The sequence below is a fragment of the Sapajus apella genome, unplaced genomic scaffold (genome assembly GCF_009761245.1).
Source record: "Sapajus apella isolate SASKATOON/1434 unplaced genomic scaffold, GSC_monkey_1.0 scaffold51, whole genome shotgun sequence".
NCBI lineage: Eukaryota > Metazoa > Chordata > Mammalia > Primates > Cebidae > Sapajus > Sapajus apella.
Window position 1 is genome coordinate 4539362 of NW_022436991.1, and position 23475 is coordinate 4562836.

General features: G+C 42.4%; 1 long non-coding RNA gene across 1 annotated transcript in view; it reads left to right on the plus strand.

Annotated features, from left to right (window-relative positions):
- LOC116526479 overlaps nt 1–23475 on the plus strand; it is a 198982-nt gene that overhangs the window by 92402 nt on the left and 83105 nt on the right. The window contains exon 3 of the long non-coding RNA XR_004258173.1: nt 9103–9160. This is a non-coding gene — a long non-coding RNA (uncharacterized LOC116526479). The remainder of the gene's footprint in view (nt 1–9102; nt 9161–23475) is intronic.

Below are 23475 nucleotides of genomic sequence, written 5' to 3' on the forward strand. Positions count from 1 at the left end.
AATCAATCACAGTTCTCTTACCATCTCAGCCTACACATGGCCTCCATCAAGATCATTCTCATTGTCAGGCAGCCATTTCCAGTGAATCAGGGCAGAATGCCAAGGAGCTTTGAGAGGGGAAATTGCAAGGAATCCATTTCTTGACATAGATACTTTTCATCTCAGGCTTGGGTAAAAAAAAGCAAAATGGTTTTGATGGTGGATCATGGAAAAATGGAACACACTCAAGTTAGGATAAGGGCTAGGGACATCTCTGTGACTTGGGGATGACCATAGCGGAACCCACAGCCTTGATCTGGAAGCAGTAGGTGGCAGTGGTGGCAATTGCTCAGCTGGAGTGGGGAGACGTAGATCACCAATGGTCCTCTGCTCTCACGTCTAGATTATGGTCATCTTGCAGGAAGTTTCTGTGTCTGTTATGGTCTGGATTGTTTTCCCCCCTACCCAAGATTCATATGTTAAAGCCTTAACTCCCAATGGTATGGCATTAGGAGGTAGGGGTTTTGGGAGGTAATTGCATGTGTAATTTGGAAGGTAATTTGTCATGAGGGTGAATCCCCCAGGATGGGACTGTTGTCCCCATAAGAAGAGGAAGAGATACCAGAGATTCCTGTCTGTGCCCTGAAAAGATACAGTAAGAAGGTGTCCAAGCCAGCAAGATAGCCCTCGGCAAGAACCACGTTTGTAGATTACCTGATCTTGGACTTCCCAGCCTCTAGAACCATGATAAAGTTTGAACATCCAGTCTGTGGTATTTTGGTACAGTGGCCTGAGCTTAGACAGACTCTTTATCAATAGAGTGGAAGAGGGAAGGCTGGTTTGCAGTTGTTTGTGACCTGTCAGCCTTATTACCAGAGGGCAGACGTGAAGGTGGAATTAGTCTAGATGAAAATATTAGTGATAGCACAGCACAGTCCATCTCTCCCTACTTTACAGAAGAGGAGACTCCATTTCAGGTAGGTGATGTGACTTACGCAAGATCTCAAATTGTGTTGATGATCGAGCCAAGATGCACGTGCATTTTTAATTTCCAGCTCAATGTTCTTAACACTCCTTTTTGAGATGCTCGGTGTTTTCTGAAACCTTCAGTTGCATTTCGGATCTCCAACAGGGACTTACACAGAGTTTCCCCAAATATCACTGAGGTCAACGTCTGTGAATCTGAGTCTCCTGGAAACATTTACAGTGAGATTAGACAAAGAATTGAACGAGGTTAGGTGGTCTGTGTTGGGCCTGAAAATGTAACATGCAGAGTGGGAAATTAAAACATGGTCTTTGGGGAGAGAAAGGAAGGAGAGTAAAAACCTGGCTGCTTATCTTCTTGCCACATGTGAACTCTGTTATTGGAGCTTCCGTTTTTGATAAGCTCAGTGTGTCTTATCACAGCCTTTGACACATGCATTGATCATTTCTTAAACTGTGCCCAGGGAGGCATTTTCCTTCCTCTCACTGGACAGCCCTCCCTTTGCCTTTCCTTCCCTCCCCCTTTGTTTGTTGACACTGATGTTGCATGCAGAGAAGGTTGCTTTCAAAAATACATCTTTTTAATAACCTGTCTTCTAGGAGAGGGGGACATATCTATGCTTGGGTGGGTTGCTAAGAAAAATCCTGCACTGATGCCTGACATCTCCTCCTATCACAGGGAGCCTTTGACAAAGAAAAATGGGCCTTAGGTTTGGTGCGCACACCCGGCACAGTCACTGATTCTGGATTGCAGATTCCAGCGGTGGAAGGCACCGTTAAGACAGCCCAGTTGTCATTTGGGCGTTGCAGAAGTCTTTAAAGCAACATTGATGAGCCACACAAAAACCCATGTTGCAGTTGTTGGGATTTTTTCCCCCCAAGAAATTAAAAATGCTAGTCAAACACATCCAGCTAGCCAGTGCCTTATCACTAGGCAGGGAGGTAACTTGGAAAAAAAATTTTTTGATTACTCCCAGCTTGTGTGACAGATTCTAAAAGCAGCACATTACCATTCTATAACAAGAAAGCATACATACAATTCAATTTTATGCACTTCAGGCTTGGGAGTGTTTAGTACTTAGTCTAATTGATCAGGTGGAATGGGAAGGCTTTGGGAGCTAATTATCTTCCACACTGGAAACCTGTTATTGCTTGGATGACCTTTTTGGAAAATCAGGGACAAGTTATGGCCCTTCTCAGATTTTTGCTGGGAGAATACTGTGGCCAAAAACAGCAGGAATAAGAAGAATGTCTTTCCATGGAAGCACCAATGATACCAATTGCTGATTCTGTCTTTTTATGTGGATACTGCTTAATAGCCATAGACCGTTTTATGTTTACCAAGTCATTTTGCATTGCATTTTCTAATTAGAGATTTTAAGCATGCCTTTTTTTTTTTTTTTTTTTTTTGGAGATTGAGTCTCGCTGTGTCACCAGGCTAGAGTGCAGTGGCACCATCTCAGCTCACTGCAACTTTCTTCTCCCAGGTTCAAGCTATTCTCCTGCCTCAGCCTCCCAAATAGCTTGGACTTGGGCAAACACCACCATGCGCACCAACATGCCTGGCTGATTTTTGTATTTTTCATAGAGATGGGGTTTCACCATGTTGGCCAGGATGGTCTCGATCTCTTGACCTCATGATCTGCCCGCCTCGGCCTTTCAAAGTGCTGGGATTCCTGAGATATTGGTAGTACCAGTATTGATGCCCCCATTTTACAGATGAACAGGGAATTTGTCTCATCACACAGTTGGCAGTTGGCTAACTTGTGAATTCAACTCAGGTTGTTCAAATTATTGAAAAGTCTCAGCGTTTGTTTTTTTTAGGGCTGGATATCAATTTAACATTTTACAGGCAACTTCGTTCGTGGAAGTCATCAGAATGGGCCTTTGGATGTAAGGCCCAGATGTAAAGATGTAAAGAAAATGTCCAGTGTTCCTCAAGAAAACCAAGTACAGTCATGGATGACTTCGCAGGTTGCTCACTGCACGATGGTGACATTGAAGCAGACCTTACTGTTTGCCCAGCCTTGCATCCCAGTGTGTGTCGGGCATCTTCACCCAGAGAAGGGACCACTTTAATTTTCACAAAAGCACCTGCCAAGAGGAGGCGCTGTTTTCTGATTTGCACATGGGTGCCATTGTGAGCTCTTCTTTGTCGGTATTAAATTGGAAGCTACAGGCTGAGATACAGAGTTCTATTTAGTGATGAAAACTGAGATGATGTTCAGCAGGATGGTGCCTTTGTAGAGTTAGAAGAAACTTGCCGCTCTCTCAAATTGGATTTAGGTTGAATGATACCTGAAGCCTACTTGTTCGTGAGAAGCCTGGGTTATGTTTTCTAAAAGTTTGTTTGTAGTTGATCAGGGGAGCAGAATCTTGCTGAGAGGGAAGTATGGTCTGACCTGATCTCTTCATTTTAGGCTGGAGAAAGGACTTTGAACATGAGTTAGACTAATTTTGGCATAGTCCTTAGGGTAGTGAGTAAACCAGAATTTTAGGAGTACTCTGTAAATATTTTGAATGCCTTGTCTAGACCTTGGAGGATGAAGACCATTGTGTGGCTGGAATGGGGGTGTCTCCTGAAGAAAGGGTCTGTTCCTATGGCCAGCCATCCTGAGATGGGAAATAAGACCTTGGGCTGACAGAGGAAGGGACTTCTTTTTGCATCCGGGTCTAGGGAGAGTAAGGACCTACATTTTTAGAGTTTCCATTGGAGAGGCAATAAATCCAGTGGCAGCACTGAGTTTCTCTTTGAAAAATTTTGAAGTCCCCAACTGTTTGATGAAGGTTTGTTAAATATTATGGTCTGGGGTACTTAGACCTGTTGGAAAGGGGGATTAATAGAAGAGTTTCTCTCCGAGCTTGGAGTATAGAGTGGGTACACAGATGATTCCATAAATATGCTCAAATACAAGTCTGTTCCCAAAGCCCTTTGACCCTTACAAAGGGAATGTCCGACAAAGTCTCTGGCCAAAATGTTCCTCTTTATGTTGGCATAGCAGGGAGGCATCATGTTGCAGATAAGTAAGTCTGGTTTCAATCACCGGTTCTGTAACTTACGGACAAGTTACTAGCTTTCTCAGTTTGCCTCCTCTGATGTAAACATGTCCATCTCTACCTCAAAGATTTGGGATGAGTCTATCTTTGAGAAAGGGCCCTTGTACCAGGCACACAGAGGTGCTAAGAAAAATGTTAGCTCCCTCCTTGTTAGAAAAAGAAGGTCTTTCAAGATAAAAAAAAAAAAAAGGTTTCTGGACGTCCCTTTAGTTGCACCAAGAAGGGATAATGCTGACCCTGTCTAGATCAGGGGCTGGCAGACGTTTTCTGCGAAGGGCCAGGGAATGCATATTTTCTGCTTGGTGGGTCATACAGTCTCTGTCATACCAACTCAGCTCTGCCACAGTAGCTTGGAAACCCTAGGCAATGCATAGACAAGGGGGCGTGGCTGTGTTTCAACAAGATTATATTTAAGAAAACAGGTGGCAGGCTGGCTTCGGCCTTTGGGATGTGGTTTGCAGACCTCTGATCTGAACAGTGTTCATTTAAAAAACCTCTCTGCACATTTATAAGTTTTGTCCACCCTCCCATTCTCTTCTCTGTAAATGGTTTTTGTTTTCTGTCTCTTTACTCTCTGTGGGCAGTGCACAAAGTCAATTCTCAATAAATGAGGGTGCTGAGGAGATGCCTAATTTTCAAATAAAATGACCAAGAGAACACTGAGAAAACAGAGAGAACCAATGGCTAAACCCACACACACAGCGCAGAGGATGCAGAGCTGGCATAGCCCACACTCCCCTGGCCCTTCTCCACTGTCCATCTCTTTATTTAACTCACTGACCCATTTTGCCCTCTTGGAAATCAGCTGGATTTGAAATGGCACCTTTAGCATATTTTTAAATCTTTTGCCCTACTTTTCCACATTCATCCATGGATGATAGAAAGTTTTCGAATTAAGTGTCACTGTTCAAAGTCAAAAATTAATTAATTAGTCAGTGGCCAGACATGTGCGGTGCCCAGAATGCTTATCAGTCTGCCTCAAAAGCTTTGCTAATTAGAATGAAGTCAGAGTGGAACCAGGCAGATCAAAGAGCCCAATCTCTCTCCCTTAGAACTTCTCTCACATTGGTCCTGGAATTCTAATCAATTCCACCATTTAAATAAATTCTATGGGTTGGGTCTTGTTTTGTCCAGGGTACGGAGTTCAATTAGGGATTCATCACAAGTATTTTCAGTTTGCAAGTACCTCTCCATGGGGCACATTTTTCAATAGAAAAGACTTCAGTGTCTCCTTCAAAACACAGGTAGGTGTTCTGTGGTTAGGTACTTGATGCAGCTTGCTCAGCTTTCCCAAGTGTGATGAAAAATTTGACTCTTGAGACTTTAATTCCAAAGCAGATGCTCAGCATCTTCATTTGGACAAGCACAGGGCTGAGAAAATAGCCTGATAGGTGTCTTTTGTAGATTAATACCATTTTATTTCATCAATCCATGAGAGCACATTTTATAAACAATTTTATTGAGGTATAGTTTACCTACTACAAGATTCACCCATTTTAAGTGTGTGATTTAATTTTCAGTCAATTTACTGAGTTATACAGTCATGACCTCAATTCAGTTTTAGAATATTTTAATCACTTCAATAAAATCCTTCATGCCCATTTACGGTTAATCCCTAATCCATCCTTAATCCCTGGAAACCACTACCTGCTTTTTGTCTCTCTATATGTATCCTTTTGGAGCATTTTATAGCAGTGGGATTATATACTATCCAGTCTTTTGTGTTTGGCTTCTTTCACTTAGCATAATGTGTTCGACGTTCACACGTGTCAGTATGTCCCTCCTTTTTATTACTGGCCAATAAATATATACCACATTTTATTTATCCGCTCACCAGCAAATAAATATTTGGATTGTTTCCAGTTTGGGGCTATTATGAATAAAGCTGTCATAACCATTTATGTGTGCACATATGTCATGTTTTTAGAAGTGGGAAGTGCTGAGTCATAAGGTAAATTTGACCTTTTTAAGATACTGCCGAGTTTTTTTTCCAAAGCAGCTGGCCACTTTACATTTCCACTGGCTAAGTATGAGGGCCCACGTAGCTCTACATCCCCACAAATACAATTAGGATTGCTACTGCCTTTTTTATTATAGTCATCCTAGTGAGTGTGAAGAGGTATATTTTTGTAGTTTTGATTTACATGTCACTGATGGCTGGACAGCTACTTATTGCATAGGATCACCTAAACTAGAGTCCCCCATTGTGTCTTTGGAAAAGCACCAAGGCCATCAGATGCCTCACAAATAAAGAGGTTCTCTAATCCAGTAAATTTAGGAAATGATGCAAATTATTTCTACGTCTATTCGTAGTATATCGTACTGAGAGCTCCGGTCCTGCAATATAGAAGCCTGCCTGAATTTATTTAACTCAGCACTTCCTAGATTTATCTGAAAATGTAAATTTTGTTACTAGAAGGTAAATAGTAAATGTTTTTTTGGAAAGTGCCAAATTCTGCCAATTCCCCAGCCTTGGCCTTGCTGGAGAGAGTGAATAATGGGATGGTCAGCATGTCCCATGCAGTGATCCCAGTTCCACAGGAAGCCAATGACTTAGGGAGGAGACCAGGGGACATTTTTATTCCTGGAAGTTTGCTTTATTTCCCTACATTACTCCCATAACCTCCTCTACCAGGGTTGGGTTTCTGCAAAATGTGGAGTTTCAGGAATGGAATGGGAAGATCTGGCTTGTGGGATGGAACGGAAGGTTTTCTCCAGTTCTTGGCATTGTTCTGATGGAGGAGGGAGGTGAGCTGGGTGATGAAAGGCCTGCCACAGGTCTCATGGGACTCATTAGAATCTTGGAGTGGGATGAATGGTGGCCCCCAAAAGACACGCCCAACTGGAACTTGTGAGTGTTAATCTAGTTGAAAAAGGAGTCTCTGTAGATGTAAACAAGTTAAGAATATTTTTGTTAATGATTTTTAAAAATTGACACATAATTGTACATATTTGTGGGATACAGAGTGATGTTTTGAAATATACAATAGATAGTGATCAGATTGTGGTAATTTGCATATCTATAATCTAAAACATTATTTCTTTATGTGAGAACATTCAATAGCCTCTCATCCCCCTCTTTGCAAATATATATTATTGTTAATCACAGCCATCCTACAGCGCTATGGAACACCAGAACTTACTCCTCCTATCTGGCTGAGTTTTTATATTCTTTACAATATACCTATACCTACACCCCACCTTCTGTCCCACCCTTTCCACCCTCTAGTAACCTCTGTCCGACTAAGTTAAGGATCTTGAAATGAGATTATCCTACATTATCAGGGTGAGACCTGAATCCAGTGACACATGTCTTTATAAGAGGCAGATAAGGAAAAGATAAAGAGAGGAGGAAACAGACAACCCAAGGAATCCCTGGACCCAGAAACTGAAAGAAGCAAGGAAGGATTCTTTTTTGGAGGCTTTAAATTTCCAAGCTTGTGATCATTTGTTATGGCAGCCCTAGGAAACCAGTGAAGATCTGATGTTGCACAAAGAGCATTGTGATCAGAAAATATTTATTGGGATGGGAGAGTTCAAGTCCTCCCTTCCAGTCCACACTTGGTTCTGAACCAGGATGGAGATATAGATAATGCAGCAGATAGTGCTGGCCAGCTCTGAGCACTCATAGGTCAAAGTATAACTTAATTATCCTAGATACGAAAGTGAAGAAGGGGCATGCAGGGAAGGAGAAGAGGCAGGGAGAGAAAGAGGAGGAAAGGAAGAACATGTGGAGTAAAATCAGTCAAATGTATATTCTTTAGACCCCAGAACAAGCCTAATGGGGGTTGGAAATGCTTAGTAATGTGGACTGAGAAGCAGAAGGTCCTAGAGCTGATGAGAGTGACACCTCTCAGGGCAAGCCTGGGACACACAACCTGGGTCAATGCTGCAACTTTTCATTTCCCCGCTTATTAAAGCCTGGAGGATGGCTTCTCTTTGCAGAGGAGGAAGAGAGGGTTGTGGCATTGTGGGTGGTGGACAGGGTGGGATCAAGGGTAAAAGCTTTGTCCCAATAATGTAAAGGTATCATGTTCTATTCTTACAGATTTCTGTCTGTAAGAATGAAGCCATGTAAGATGGTTCTAACAGCTCCTGAAGCAGAAGCCTTCAGACAGCTAATTATGACAGTATCTAACGTTTATTTATCATAGCTCTAGCCACAGGAGCCTTACATGTAGAAACTCTTCCCATACCATAATCCTATGAGGCAGACATTATTAGTTTTCCCCTTTCTTTTAGATCAGGAAACTGAGTGTTCAGAGAGGTTTAGTGATTTGCCCAACATCTTGTAGCTAGTAAATGACGAAAGCAGGATTTAAATCCTAGATAATCTGACTCCAGTATCGAACTGTTCAACCACTTTAGGCCATGAGACCAAGATCTCCTGGTCACGTGGGAAGAAGGAGGCTGGATTCACTCAAGCTCCAGAATTCTTATTTCAGACCAAAAGAACGTTCATGACAAAGGGAATTTTCACATTTGGCTTGTTGAGTATTCTCAGTGCTTTGATGTGTATGAGGGCATAGATGCTGGCTGTGAAGTTGAGGCTCTTGGTATAATTATGATTGAGAGGCAGTGGGTAGGGTAGAAAGTACGGACAGTCCTGAAATCTAGTCCTGGCTCTGATAATGAGTGGCCCTGGGAAAGTCACTGAGGCTCTCATCCTTTGTTTATTTGTAAAGGGGAAATAATTATCTGCTATCTAACTTGCAAAGATGTTGTGAGATAAATATGTATATATAAAATATAACAATACATATAAAACTACATATATAACTAATATTAACTACATATAAGTATATAAACCACAGGTTCCCAACCCCTGGGCCATGGACTGGTACCAGTTTGTGCCCTATTAGGAACCAGGCCACACAGCAGAAGGTGAGCAGTGAGCAAGCGAGGCTTCATCTGTATTTACAGCTGCTTCCCACTGCTTGCATCACCACCTGAGCTCCTGTCAGGTTAGTGGAGGCATTAGATTCTTATAGGCACAGGAACCCTGTTGTGAAGTACATGTGCAAGGGATCTAGGTTGCACGCTCCTAGATGAGCGTCTAATTCCCCGTTGTTGTCTCTGCAGATGGGACCGTTTAGTTGCAGGACAACAAGCTCAGCGACCACACTGATTCTACATTATGGTGAGTTATGTAATGACTTTATTATATATTATAATGCAATAATAATAGAAATAAAGTGCACAATAAATGTAATGTATGCGAATCGTCCCACAGTCACCCCCTCTGCTGACCCTGGTCTGTGAAAAAATTGTCTTCCGCAAAACTGGTCCCTGGTGCCAAAACAGTTGGGGACCACTGATATAAACTATATACAAAACTCTCTAGAGGTATATATTTATATATAGCCAAAAGCTGAATACCATGTACCGTATTTGGTGCCTAGCAGACACTGAAGACTTGACGTTCATGTTATCATGAATGTTACTATTTTTGTTCTAACTTCAACAGGCTTATGGGATAAATATTTGTCCCCCAAAAGTTTCTTTGATTGAAATTACCCAAACAAATACCCCATATTATTTAGAGGAGAAATGAAGTCTTTTTGAGGCTTGCTAGTTTAAACATTAGTACTGGGTTGTTAATCTGGCTGAACAAATTGAAAATGGATGAAACATCTACAGCCACATGGAAACAATTAACAACCATACATGCCTCAAAATAGGTGAATTTTATCGACGTTTAAGGGATGACTTGGTGAAAAATTACCTACCTATTAGGGTGGCTTCCCTATCTTAGGTTAGAAACCACCCGGGCTCTCAGAAGCACGGCCGTTAGCCACTAGCTTCTGTTTCAGGGCTGTAGAGGTGGTGACAAGAGGAGAGCCTGGAGCAGGTCAGACATACTGGTGGCAGGTGCAGCAAGAATCAAGTTGTAAATAACTCAGTAAATGTTAGAGAACGGGATGCGTGGCATTTGAAATAATAAGCGAGCCCTCTCTGAGCAGTCACTCCTCCTAACCTTTTGGAAAATTACACTGACCTGCATCTTGGCAAAGGGCATTTATCAAAAGGAGAGCTGGCCAGACTTGCAGAAGCCATGGTGAGAAGGGATTTTCAGCAGGAGGCCTGGCAGGTGGACGGACTTGGAAGCCCTGGGGTGAGCCCACGTGGTCTTGGAATTGCTTACTGTTCAGAACTTACATTTTGGGAGAGAGTGGAGGCAACGAATTCAGACATCTACTTCAGCTCCTGTTAGTTGCAATTGTGTGAGAATACAGACCCTGCGCCACATAACCTTCTGCTTATTTTTTTTCTCCCCAAGCAAGGCTAGAGTCCTGGAATGTACATGTCTCCATCTAGAGCTTCTGGAGATAACACCTAGGTTTTGTTTCTGACAGTATGCTAGATGGCCAAGTGGGGCTTAAGTTCAAAGGGCCCTTGCTGTGTATGGGAACTGGTTGGTGACCTTTGACCTAATGAATTCATTTGATACAAATCCCAGCTGGAATGTGTTTTGTGGGCATGCCCAAGTAATGCTTTTCATATTTCAGGTTGGGGTCCATTAAGGGATCATGACATTAGTTTTGTGGGCCATAGCTTCTTTTTATATTCTAAAAAAAAATAAAATAGGGCTAGGTATGGTGACCCACACACACAGTCCCAGCACTTTGGGAGGCTGAGGTGGGAGCATTGCTTAAGCTCAGGAGTTCAAGACAAGCCTAGGAAACATAGTAAGACCCTGTCTCTACCAAAAAATAATAATAATAAAAAATAGCAGCCAGGCACGGTGGCTCACGTCTGTAATACCAGCTCTTTGGGAGGTCGAGGCAGGCGGATCACGAGATCAGGAGATCGATACCATCCTGGCTAACATGGTGAAACCCGTCTCTACTAAAAATACAAAAAGTAGCTGGGCGTGGTGGTACATGCCTGTATTCCCAGCTACTTGGGAGGCTGAGGCAGGAGAATCACTTGAACCTGGGAGGTGGAGGTTGCAGTGAGCAGAGATCACACCACTGCACTCCAGCCTGGGCGACAGAGTGAGACTCCTTTTCCAAGAAAAAGAAAAAAGTTAGCCTGGCGTGGTGATACACAAGGTACAGGTGCACACCTGTAGTCCCAGCTACTTAGGAGGCTGAGATGAGAGGATCACTTAAGAACCAGGAAGTCGAGTCTGCAGTGAGCTATGATTGCACCACTGCACTCCAGCCTGTGTGACCAGGGTGAGACCCTGACTCAAAAAAGAAAGAAAATAGAAAATGTCAGAATGTTTTACATGTTATATGCAAAACCCAAATATTTAAAGCATGTCAGATGGAGCTGCAGCAGTTGAAGCCTACAGAAGACCATCTCATTTAAACTACCTCCTTGCTCTGAGGATGCTCAGAGCAAGATGTGAAAAACAGTTCTAGAGAATCTAAAGGACTGTTTGCATTGAGCCGTGATGTGGTTTTGGAACTCACTACTGGTACTGTGTTTCTTCAGCAGAGAGCGTCATAGCCTTGTAATGGGCCTAGAAACCATCTTGTTAGGCTGGGTGCTTGGTATGAATGAACCAAGTGGCTATGGGCTTTCCTATGGGAACAGAATTTGAATGCTGAGTTTCTCTGTGTGGGCAGACCCTGAGAAATGGCTCATGGCATCCAAAGACACAGGAGGCCAGTTTTGTAAACTTAGCATGCCATTTTGTTCATGAGAACATGAGACCATGAGACACTCCTATTATAGAAACTTACCTGTTCATGTCATCAGTCAGGGCATATCATCTGTGCTGGTGGAACTGAAGCTCGAAAGGAATTGGATTCCTTCAGTTGGTTTTACTCTGGTGCTGGAGACTGTGAGTTCGAATACAGGGGAGTGAGTGAACTTTCCCCTTGTGTGGACGTTGTTGCCTGGTTAGACCCCCTTTTTCTTGAATGGTAGGATTGCAGCCTCACAGGATGTAATCCACCCCTCTCTAGTTTATAAAAGAGAAAATGAAACCTCAGAGAGGTTAAGTGTCTGGAAACAGAGACTTGAACGATGTCAGAAGTAATTTCCATCTCTCATCTTTGGCTCTTAGCTGCATATTATCATAAAGATTTACGGAGCTCTTGGGACACAGACAAGCTGCCTCCCCAGGGCTGAAAATGTGGAGGCCAACAGATATCTTTTTTTTTTTTTTTTAATTGTACAGCTTTGACTACCTGGAAAAGTGGTACCGATCTTCTTTCTCCTGCTTCCAAAATTCCTAAGGAGGATAACTGATTGGCCCCACTCATTTTGAGAGCTCACCCATGGCCAGTCAGCTAAGGCCAGGGGTGTTGCTATGCAAAGCTGTCACAGCTCCAGTGGGAATAACATGGGAGGAGCTGGGGAAAGGGGCAGCTCCACAAATTAAGGAGGGAGGTTGAGGGATAGTGCTGGATAGAAAGAAAAAAAGCAGGTATTTGCTTAAGAGCCTATTACCTTCCATAGTGCCTTACTTTCTTAAAGCCTCATTATAGGACCATGTTCATTCATTTGCTAATTACTATTACTATTTTAGACAGCGTCTCATTTCTGTCGCTCAGGCAGGAGAGCAGTGATGGGATCACAAATCACCACAGCGTTGACATCCTGGGCTCAGGTCATCATCCCACCTCAGCCTCCCAAGTAGCTGGAATTGCAGATATACAACACCATGCCAGACCAATTTTTTTTTTTTTTTGAGAGAGACAGGGTTTTTGCCATTTTGCCCAGGCTGGTCTGGAACTCCTGGGCTCAAGTGATCCTCCTGTCTGAGCCTCCCAAAATGCTAGGATTATATGAGCCACTGTGCCTGGCTGATAATTGTTTTATTTATTTGTTCTCTCAACTATTTAATGATCACCTCATAGGTACCTGACATGTTATAACGTGCTTGTTGATTCTAAATCATTGAGTCAAATTAGAATCAGGACAAATAGGCTGAGTGTGGTGGCTCACTCCTGTAATCCTAGCACTTTGGGAGGCCAAGACAGGCAGATCACCTGAGGTCAGGAGTTCAAGACCAGGCTGGCCAACAAGGCGAAACCCCATCTCTACTAAAAATACAGAAATTAGCTGGCCATGGTGGTGCATTCCAGTAATTTCAGCTATTCAGCAGGCTGAAGCAGGAGAATCGCTTGACCCCAGGAGGCAGAGGCTGCAGTGAGCCAAAATCGCACCACTGCACTCCAGCTTGGGCAACAGAACAAGACTCCGTCTCAGAAAAATAAAAAATAAACAAAAAATAAGGACAGCTAATATGAGAGATAGAATAGGAGTGATACTAAACAGAGAAAACAGTTCATCTTTGCTCTAAATGTGTGTGTTATATCTGTTTATCTACCTATCTTTACCAGGCTGAATACACCATCAGAGCAGAGATTTCATCTTAGTTATTCTCATAAAATCTAAAATGCAAACGTATGGTTGAAGGGTTAAGAACACTGGCTTTGAAGCCAGACTTTCTACGTTCCAATCTTAGCTTCACTACTTGCTTTTTAGCTATCTAACCTCAGGAAAGTTACTTAACTTCTCTGTGCATAAATTTCCTTATCTATAAAATGAAGACATTGATAGTTTCTACTTCATAGGGTGTGTAAGTACTAAATGCAGTAATATATGTAAAATACTTGGAATAATACCATGCTATTTAGTCAATACTCAATAAACATTGAGTTATGATTACCTATTAGTATTCGAAGGAAGAATGTGATAATCTACATTGGGGGAAATGTTTGGTTTTGGGGCTGATGCAAAGCACCTCTTTTCCTTTCCTGGTGCCAAGTCTGAGCAGCATTCAAAACCAAGGATCCGAGCCCATAGCATCACACAGAATGTGTTTTTCTTGGCTGCCCCTTCACCCAGAGGGTAAAAGACAATGAAGTAATCAAACTCCAAATAAAAGTTGCAATACGATTTTCTTTTCCTCTTCAAGGAATCTTTCAGCTGTACCATTCCGTGCAGTTTCTGCATAGGGGGTATTGATGATGTGCCATATTTCATTATATTCAGTGCTCTACTTTGTGAACAAAGAGAGAGAAAGTCCTGCTCAATGCCTGAGGAGCATGTTCTCCTTTATCCAAATGGAGAGTATCCAGGCGGAAATACCACCTGTGGATGGAGCTGGGTTATAGCCAAGAGGGACACTTCAGCAGAACTGATCTGGAAGAGACCTTAGTTTCTTCGCTAATGGATTAGAACCTAGGGCTGCCATTGGATATAACCTGCCGCCAAACATAGGCTCTAGGATGGTGATTTTCAAACCTGAATGTGCTTATGAGTTCTCTGGGGATCTTGTTACAATACAGCTTCTGACTCAGTAGGTCTGGGATAGAATCTGGGTTGCGGCATTTGTACCAGGTGCGCAGGTGATTGTGAAGCTGCTGGTTTGTGGACCACGCTTGGAGTAGCAAGGGTGTTGCATATCCCTCAGTCTCCCTGGCTTATTTACCACCCCTTTATTTAATGTAACATTGCTCTCAGATAACCACATTGTTGACAGCATTGCAGAACTTCATTATTTATTTGTATATTCAACAAATATTTGTTGAGCATCAACTCTACTCCTGAACTGTTATAAATGTCATGAATTTATTCCAAACCAGTGTTTCTAAGCCTTGGTCCTATTGATATTTTGGGCTGGATGATTCTTTGTTACAGAGAGCTGTCCTGTGCATTGTAGGGTATTTGGCAGCAACCCTAGTCTCTACTCACTGGATGTCAGTAGCACCTTCTCCCCCAAACTGTGACATTGCCCGGGTTCCCCTGAAGGATAAAATCACCCTGGGTGGAGAACCACTGGGTCAACTCAAGATTGGTCAGCTGTGACAACAGAAACTACTACATACAAAGTCTGTGCTTTGCAGATATAGAATTGCAAGCATGAAATGTTATATGTGTATGAGCTTGTCTGAGCCTTGTCAAAGGCTCAGTTTCCCAGATGAAGGGCTGGCCGCTGTGGCTCACGTCTGTAATCCCAGAGCCTTGGGAAGCCGAGGCGGGCGTATCATGAGGTCAAGAGATCGAGTTTCCCAGATGAAGGGGTGAAGCTCATGGTACAACTGAGATTTGAACCCTGGTCTTCAGGAGCCAAGCCCCAGATGTTATTCACTATACCACACTGCCTTCTCTGCACTTTCCTGCCTATTTTTGGCTTAGATAAGCCACTGGGTCTCCTTAGTTTAGTGTCTTTCTCTTTCAGGGCTATAATAATAATTACAACATCTCTTCACGCATTTAAAGAGGTGGAATAGTGCAGTGATTAAAAGCTCTCTGGGGCTGGGCATGGTGGCTCACATCTATCATAGAATTCCAGCACTTTGGGAGGCCAGGGTGGGAGGATCACTTGAGCCCAGGAGTTTGAGACCAGCCTGGGCAACATTGTAGGGCCCTGTCTCTACAAAATTAAAAAATTAGCAAGGCATGGTGGCATGTGGTCTCAGCTAATTGGAAAGCTCAGGTGGGAGGATTGCTTGAGCTTGGGAGGTCAAAGCTTCAGTGAGCCATGTTCATGCCACTGCACTCCAGCCTGGGTGACAAAGCAAGACCCTCTCTTCAACAACAACAACAAAAACAAAAAAAACACTCTCTGGAACTTACCTGGCCCCATCACCTACTATGTTATTTATGTAATTAGACATTTATTTAGAAATTTTAGTTAATTTCTATTTAAGCTTTTTTCTTGTATGGATTCCATTTCACATATTTGCAGGGTACAGGTGAGGATTTGTAACATGCCTAGAATGATCATGCATGGAATGATCAAGTAAGGATGTTTAAGTCTGTTTTCTCTTACTCATATGTGGAAAGGGGATGACAACAGTACGTGCGTCATGGTGATATGTGGTGTTGCTGTCATTATGAGGAGGTAGAAGAGTGTCTAAGACCAATGTTAGTGCATAGATTAATTTGCTACTTCCTTTGTGTCATCCTTTTGGTTTCTCTTACTATCTAAGAATTCATGGTGGACGAATCCTACCAGTCACTTTTCTTTTCTTCCAGGATTCTGACTAATGAGCTCCCACACAAAGTGCTGGATTCATAGCTGCACCTCCCTACCCCCAACACTTCCGAAGCAGGGTTTCAATTTCCAAAGCAGGGTTTCAAACCTCGGCTGGGAATATGGCTAGACCTGAGGCTGAGTAGAGCCTCTGTGATACTGTGATAGAATAAAAAATACATATTTGATCTTCTTCCTTGGTTCTTAATATAGAGCCCCCAAACCATTTTAATGTTCTGAGTCAGATAGGGGTGAGAGGAGCATCTTTTGTTACTCTTAATATGTCACTTTGAACCATACCTGAGTTTATGTAAATGAGGTGATTCTTGGCAGGCCCCTAGCTAACTTCAGGACGGGGGCTGATTACCAGAGGAACCAACCATGTGATTAGGGGGTTGGAACTTTCAGGGAGGGGGGAAGGGCTGGAGATTGAGCTGATCACAAATGGCCAGTGATTTAATCTATCACACTTATATAATGGAATCCCCTAAACCAGACAGGCTCAGAGACCGACTGAGTTGGTGAACACAGCCATTTGCCAGGAAGGTGGTATACCCCAATTCCACAGGGACAGGTGTCACCATGCTTAGGACCCTTCTAACGTCACCCTGTGTGCCTCTTCATCTTCTGTGCATTTGTATCCTTTATGCTAAACCAGTAATAGTAAATAAGTGGCTCTTCCTGAGTTCCATGAGCCATTGTAGCAAACCATTGAACATGGGGGTGCTGGTGGGGGCATCCCTGATTTATAGTTGGTCTATTAGAAGTACAAGAGATCCAGAACTTGCAATTAATATCTGAAGTGGGAGCAGTCTTGAGGGACTGAGCCCTTAACCTGTGGGATCTGATGCATATCCTGGGTAGTTGGTGTTAGAACTGGATTCTTGGACACCCAGTTGGTTGTCTGAAGAGTTGAATAATTGGTTGTTGGTGTGGAAAAAACCCACACATTTGATGTCAGAAGTGTTATGAGTAGAAACAGATCTTAGTTTCTTACTCCTTCTATATTAGTCCATTAGCAGTCTATATCATGCTGCTGATAAAAGACATACCTGAGACTAGGCAATTTACAAAAGAAAGAGGTTTATTGGACTCACAGTTCCACATGGCTGGGGGAGGCCTCACAATCATGGGGGCAGGCAAGGAGAAGTGAGTTACATCTTACGTGGATGGCAGCATGCAAAAAGAAAGCTTGTGCACAGGAACTCCCATTTCTAAAACCATCAGATCTCATGAGACCCATTCACTATCAACACTATCATGAGAACAGCCTGGGAAAGACCTGCCCCCATGATTCAGTCATCTCCCAGTGGGTCCCTCCCACAACACATGGGAATTAGGGGACCTAGAAGATGAGATTTGGGTGGGGACATGGGGCCAAACCATATCACCTTCTTTACCAAGTTAAAGACTGTTGACTTACAGGTCAGGTCCGACTTTGAGATAGCCATTGAGGGGTGAGGCCAAAGGCCTGTAGGGTCCTGAAGATGGATAAAGAGGAATGTCTGGGGGATATGCAAAGAGAAGGTGGTAAACGGTGGGCCCTAACTCTGCAGTACCCTATCCCTTGCCCTTTAATAAGCCATGTTCCAGTGAGTGTTGCTCTCTGAGCAATTGCATTCATCCCTTCTTCTTTTCTTGGAGCAGACTAATGGGTGGAAAGAGTTGGCAACTTTCTTCCCACAAGACAAGAGTGGTAGCCTCTCCGTTATGGACCAAGGAAGAAGTGTGGAATCTGGAGAAGGGTCTGCCCTTAACTCTCACCTTGGTTTTCAGAAATGAGGAAATTGACCTCATTTTTCTTTTACCCAAATCAATTTTCATCCCTTTGGCATTTGTTACATTCACTCAGTCAATCGTTTAATTGCTTCATCCAGGTGGCTGGTGGGGGTCACAACTGCTCCTCTTTGGACACCCTCTGCTTCCAGCAATTATTCCTGTCTCCCCGTCAGAGCAGTGCCATATGCCAGAGTGGGGCTTGTTGGGGACCTGGGCCAGGCTTAAGGAGAAGTTTTAATTTAGTGTAAGAATCATGACTGATACCCTTGTGCAAAATGCTCAGATAGAATACACATTCATACTAAAAGAGTTTTTGTTGTCTTTGTTTTTAAAACCATTGCATTTTTCTTACCCATTTATTGGCATCTTGCTGTTTTCACTTAGCGATACCTGTGTAGCCCTGGTAAATCATTTTAATGGTATTCTAAGTGCAACACAAAACTACTGAAAGTTTTTTAACAGGGGTATATTGTGTTCTTTGGGAAATGATTTCCACATCAAGTCCAACAGCATCTGTGAGGAAGTATCCCAAGACCCTAGCCTCCCAATCCCTGCTCACACCTCCAGTTGTTTTTTATACCCACACCCTGGGTATTTTAGACCCCAGTGCCTACTCCCCTCCCTGATATTCTCACACCCAGACTCCAGCCACACGGCTGCCCTCTCCCCAAAGCTCCATCACTCACTTTTCTCTTTGTACTCGCTGGTAATTCCTATCTCTGAAGAACGGATTTCCTTTCAACTTGACTTCTTTGAAGTCCTGTGCCTTTGAATGATTTCCACTTCCTTTATTCTTGATGAAAATTCCTAATGGTTGTTTTCATGAGCATCAGTGACGGGAGTTTGCTACCAGCAAATATACCCTGCCAGTGTCTTCTTGGTGAACAAGCAAATATCAGAGATTAAAAGAATCTAAGGGGTCATAGAAGATAATTGGCCAACCAGGGCAAGAATCCATTTTCGGGGCTAATGGTCATCAAATTAAATACTTCCAGGGACTAGGAACTCACTACTTCCAAGGCCAGTTTATTTCATCATTGGACAGCCTTGACTGTTAGGCATTTTTCTTATATTTTTCCTTTTCTGAAGTGCCACCCTTCTGAATCTCTAACTTATACTTCCAAAATCAAAGTGTTCTCATTACCTTCTTAGTGTTTCATTGTAATTTTCCCAAACCACAATGACTATTTTCTCATAAAGCATATGGCTTGCTCAGTTTTTTTTTTATTTTTTACATCTTTATCAAGGTAAAATTGAAATTCAATAAATTGCACATACTCCAAGTATAGAATTAGATGCATCTTCAGTTACCTATACACTTTTAAAACCATCATAATCAAAGTAGTGAATATATTCATCATTTCCAAAAGTTGTCTCATGCCCCTTTTATAATATCTTCTTACCACTTCCTCTTCCATTTCCAGGAAGCCCTGGCTTGCTTTCTGTCATGAGTTTGCATTTTCTAGAATTATGAATAAACAAAATCATACAGTTTGTACTCTGTCTGGATACCTTCACGTAGCACCATTACTCTGAAATTCATCCTTTTTGGAGTGTGTATCAATAGTTCATTGCTTTTTATTGCTGATAAGTGTTTTACTGTATAGATGTACCATACAGTAAACAATGTAGATGTTTCCGGTAAATAAGTCCAGTAAAACTTTTATGAACATTGTGTACAAAATCTCTATGGACATATATTTTGTTTTCTGTTGAGTAAATACCAAGAACTAGCATGGCTGGATGGTATGGTAAGTATATGTTTAATTTTTGAAAAAGCTGCCAAATTGTTTTCATGGCGTTGTGCCGTTTTACATTCCTACCAGCAGGGTATGAGAGTTTTAATTACTCCTCGTCTTCACCGCTCCTTGAAATGGTCAATCTTTTTATTTTTAACCTCTGCTCATTTTCAATCCTGTGATCTCAGAATACATCGGACATGTCTTCATCTCTCCCAAGAAAAGATTTGTGACGGTGTGCCTGCCCTGTTTTGTTCTTCAGAGCTCCCTGGTTATATTGAATTATCTACTCAACAAAAACTGTTAGGATTTACTTTGTGTGAAGCCTTGTGTTGCTCAGGATATCTGGATCAAGGCAACTAAGTTGATTTCTAGCTAACAATTCCAGGGCTTGTGATGTGGTTTGCAATGGATTGCCCACCCAGTGAAATGGAAGTCTGGGCATTGAATAACACCATGTGTTCGAATATCACAAATGGCTCACTGTTGCTTGAATGTAGGGTCAAGACAGCAAGAAATAAGGTGAGACACCATTATGAAGCCCCTTGTCTACCATATTAAAGGATCAGTGATGCTGGCCATCAAATAATTTTGAGAAATGGAAAGGCATGTTTGGATCTGTTCTATATAAAACTCACTTTGATGGGATAAAGGATTCTCTTTCTCTTGCGATACAGGCCCTGGCACCCCTCTCTCCCTCCTCCTCCTCTCTCTTTCCTCTCTTGATTTATCATATCTTTAGATTCCCCTGGGTGGACTTGGAGCATTTCTGTCTGTTTCAAACCTCGCTCATCTTTGGCTTTTAAAAATCTAAGTGGTGGTACCTATGCTTGGATCCTAACTACTGTGTTCTTTGGATAAGAATATGGTTTTCCAGGTGTCAATGCTGAAAGAGAAGGGATGTCCTTGTAGAAATGACCATTGGTTTGGGCTGTCATGTTACCTGCCAGAGCCCTGCAGGAGTGTACTTTCCTGGGGTGTCCATTTGTCAAGATGCTGAGGAAAACCGCCTGGGTAACAGGTCAAGGGAGAGTCCAGACCTTGGGATTTCATGTGTGTGTGCACACGCACGTGCACAGTACTGACATTTAGTTTTGACACCCTGGTAACCTATTAAAAGACTTTTCATTTTGGTTGGTGAAAAGGAGCTTCCTGGTGCTCCCTAGTCACTGTGATCCCCTGATCTTGCTCAAAAGGGATCGTAGCACTTTGCTTTAATGTTGCAGCTGATATCCTCCTCAACTGGTCAATACCTATGTCATGATGGTTTTTGTGGCTATTAAATATTTTAAATTCACATCGCCATCAAAAAACACAAATTAGCAGGCAAAAAATTTGACTGTGCCAGTCTGAGCCTGGGTGTGTGTGTGTGTATGAACACATATATTTATGTATACCAGGCTGTGCTGAAGGGGGTACTTATGTGCTTAGAAATAAAATCGCAGTAGAATATCTCTTGAAATCAGCATAAATGTTTTACCAATAAAGCAGTGTTGTCTGAAGGGAAGCCATATCATAGAGAAACACCCAGGCAAATTAAAATGAACACACCAGCTATGGCTTACATTTTGCAGAAACTTAAAAGATTCAGTGTCAACTTCTAAGTCAGTGGCTGATTTTTCCAAGCAAGGGATATTTTCTTTCATCCTGACTAGCAGTTGGTTTGGAGCAATAGCTGGAGTAATTTTTTTTAGTTAACTTAATCACCATACTTGATTTTTAGACACTGAAATTGCCCATAATTATGTCTGTCCTATCTCTATGGTAATATGGAAAATTATAATGGATTATCTTTTTGTTTTCCTGGTCATTTGTGGATGCCTTTTTTGTTGTAAGGATGTGAAAACATAAGGCAATTTCACCAATTACTGGTAATGTTATTCAGATATTTATTTTATGCATGCATAATCAGCCATAAATACATTTTAGCTAATGGAGATGACAAGGGTATAATATAATTTGAGCCCAAACAAATTCAAAATAACATTAAGAAGGAAACAAAACCGTGGAAAGGAAAGAAATAAGCAGCTCAGTCCGTCTTTAATTTTACTTATGCCAGATCATCTGATGTGGACTGGGTCTTTTGGGCTAAAATAAAATGGTGAAAGAGCTTAATAAAGTGCATGGTGCATAGTAGGTGCTTAATAGTTGTTTTCTTTGTCTCTAAAAACACAGTTGACTATGATGGCATACTTTGCTGTCATAGTGTCTGCTGTAGACTGATCATTTGAGTTTCTCCAGAATTTATGTGTTGAAATCTAGCCCCATGTGATGGTATTAGAGGGTAGAACCACTGTGAGACAAGCAGGAGATAAGAGTGGAACCTTCAAGAATGGAACTCATGCCCTGATAAGAGGAAACGCAAAAGAGATTATCTTTATTTTTTTTTGAGACTGAGTCTCGCTCTGTCACCCAGGCTGGAGTGCAATAGCATGATCTTGGGTCACTGCAACCTCTACCTCCCAGGTTCAAGTGATTCTCTCACCTCAGCCTCCCGAGTAGCTGGGACTACCAGCACGTGCTACCACGCTGGGCTAATTTTTTTCTATTTTTAGTGGAGATAGGGTTTCACCATGTTGTCCTTTCAGATAGGAGAGGCAGCTATATCTGCAAACTAGAAAGAGAGCCCTCACCAGACCTCAGATCTGCCAGCATCTTGATCTTGGACTTCCCAGCCTCCAGAGCCACAAGGAATAAATGTATGTTTATGCCACTCAGTCTCCGGTATTTTTATTAAAGCAGCCCAAACTGACTAAGACAGTATTAGTTCATCCAAGTCTGTTAAAGCTCTTCCCTCTGCTCTCCAGCCTGATGACCATATCTAAGGGTGCACAAAGAAAGCACCACAGAACCACTGAAGGAGTCTTGGAATTAGAGTCTGGACCTAAGTCCACAGAAAAGAAAAGTACAAACATGGAACTTCTCCCTTCCCATCCCCAGAAAGTGCCCTGAAAACAAACAGAGCCTGCTGTGACCCCATTTTATCTCAATTACACGTTCTAGCCAAGTGCCTACCTGCTACAAACTTCATTTATAGGTTACCTTTACACTTTGATATCTTGAGTTTGCTACAACCTGGTAAATCCAGGCAAATTTCTGCTTTCAGAAAAGACTCCTAGCAGCTGCCCAGCTAAAAACCCTTCCTCTTTGAATACTGATTATGACAGGGAGAAACTCATTTAGTTGCTAATCTGCCTTTAACACCTACTAATCTCCATTTCTGTTAAAGAGACTTTGTAACCTGTTCCTGGCAGTGTTCCAGCTGGGGTGGCACCAGAGAACAGGGGGCAACCAATCCTCAGATCTGGAGGCACTCCTATTTTTGTAATTCCAGGAAGGCCCACGTTAGACTATTTTAAATTGTTGTTGCTTTGCCCAGAGGAAAATCATGTGAATGAATTATGAGCAGGTGGCTTCCTGTGAAGGAACCTGTTACCTCCCCACTGCTACATGGCTTCCTTCCTGGCCCAGCAAACCAGCTGGGGGTCCCAGTAGTGCCAATGACTCTGTCTGGAGGCCTTTCATTGCCTTATAATAAGGGGAGAGAGTCACATTTATAACCAGGAGTGAAGAAAAATAGGGGCATTTGGAGCTTTGGTGAGGAAGTCTGGGATATCTTGGCAGTTATGGGGGAGGATGTAGAAAGATTTCAAATGTCAAAGGAGCATTTTCCGTGCTTACACTCTAAAACAAATGCAGTGGCAGCTGTCCATGGCCTCACCCTCCCTGGTGGGTTTCTTTTGCTGTTTGCTCTTTCTTCCACATGCTCTTGTAGGAGGGCCCTGATGTCTGTCTCTGTCTTTGGAAATAGAATTCATGTGTTTTAAGCCTGTCAAACAATTGCATGCCCGAGGGGGCGTTAAATGAGAATCCTGGACCACAGAGTGGCTTCCTCAATCATGCGTAACCCCAAAATAAGTAAATGTCTATTTGTCCCTTGACAGTCTTGTTCAAGAAAAGTACTTTAGATTCTGGCTATATTTTCCAGTATCT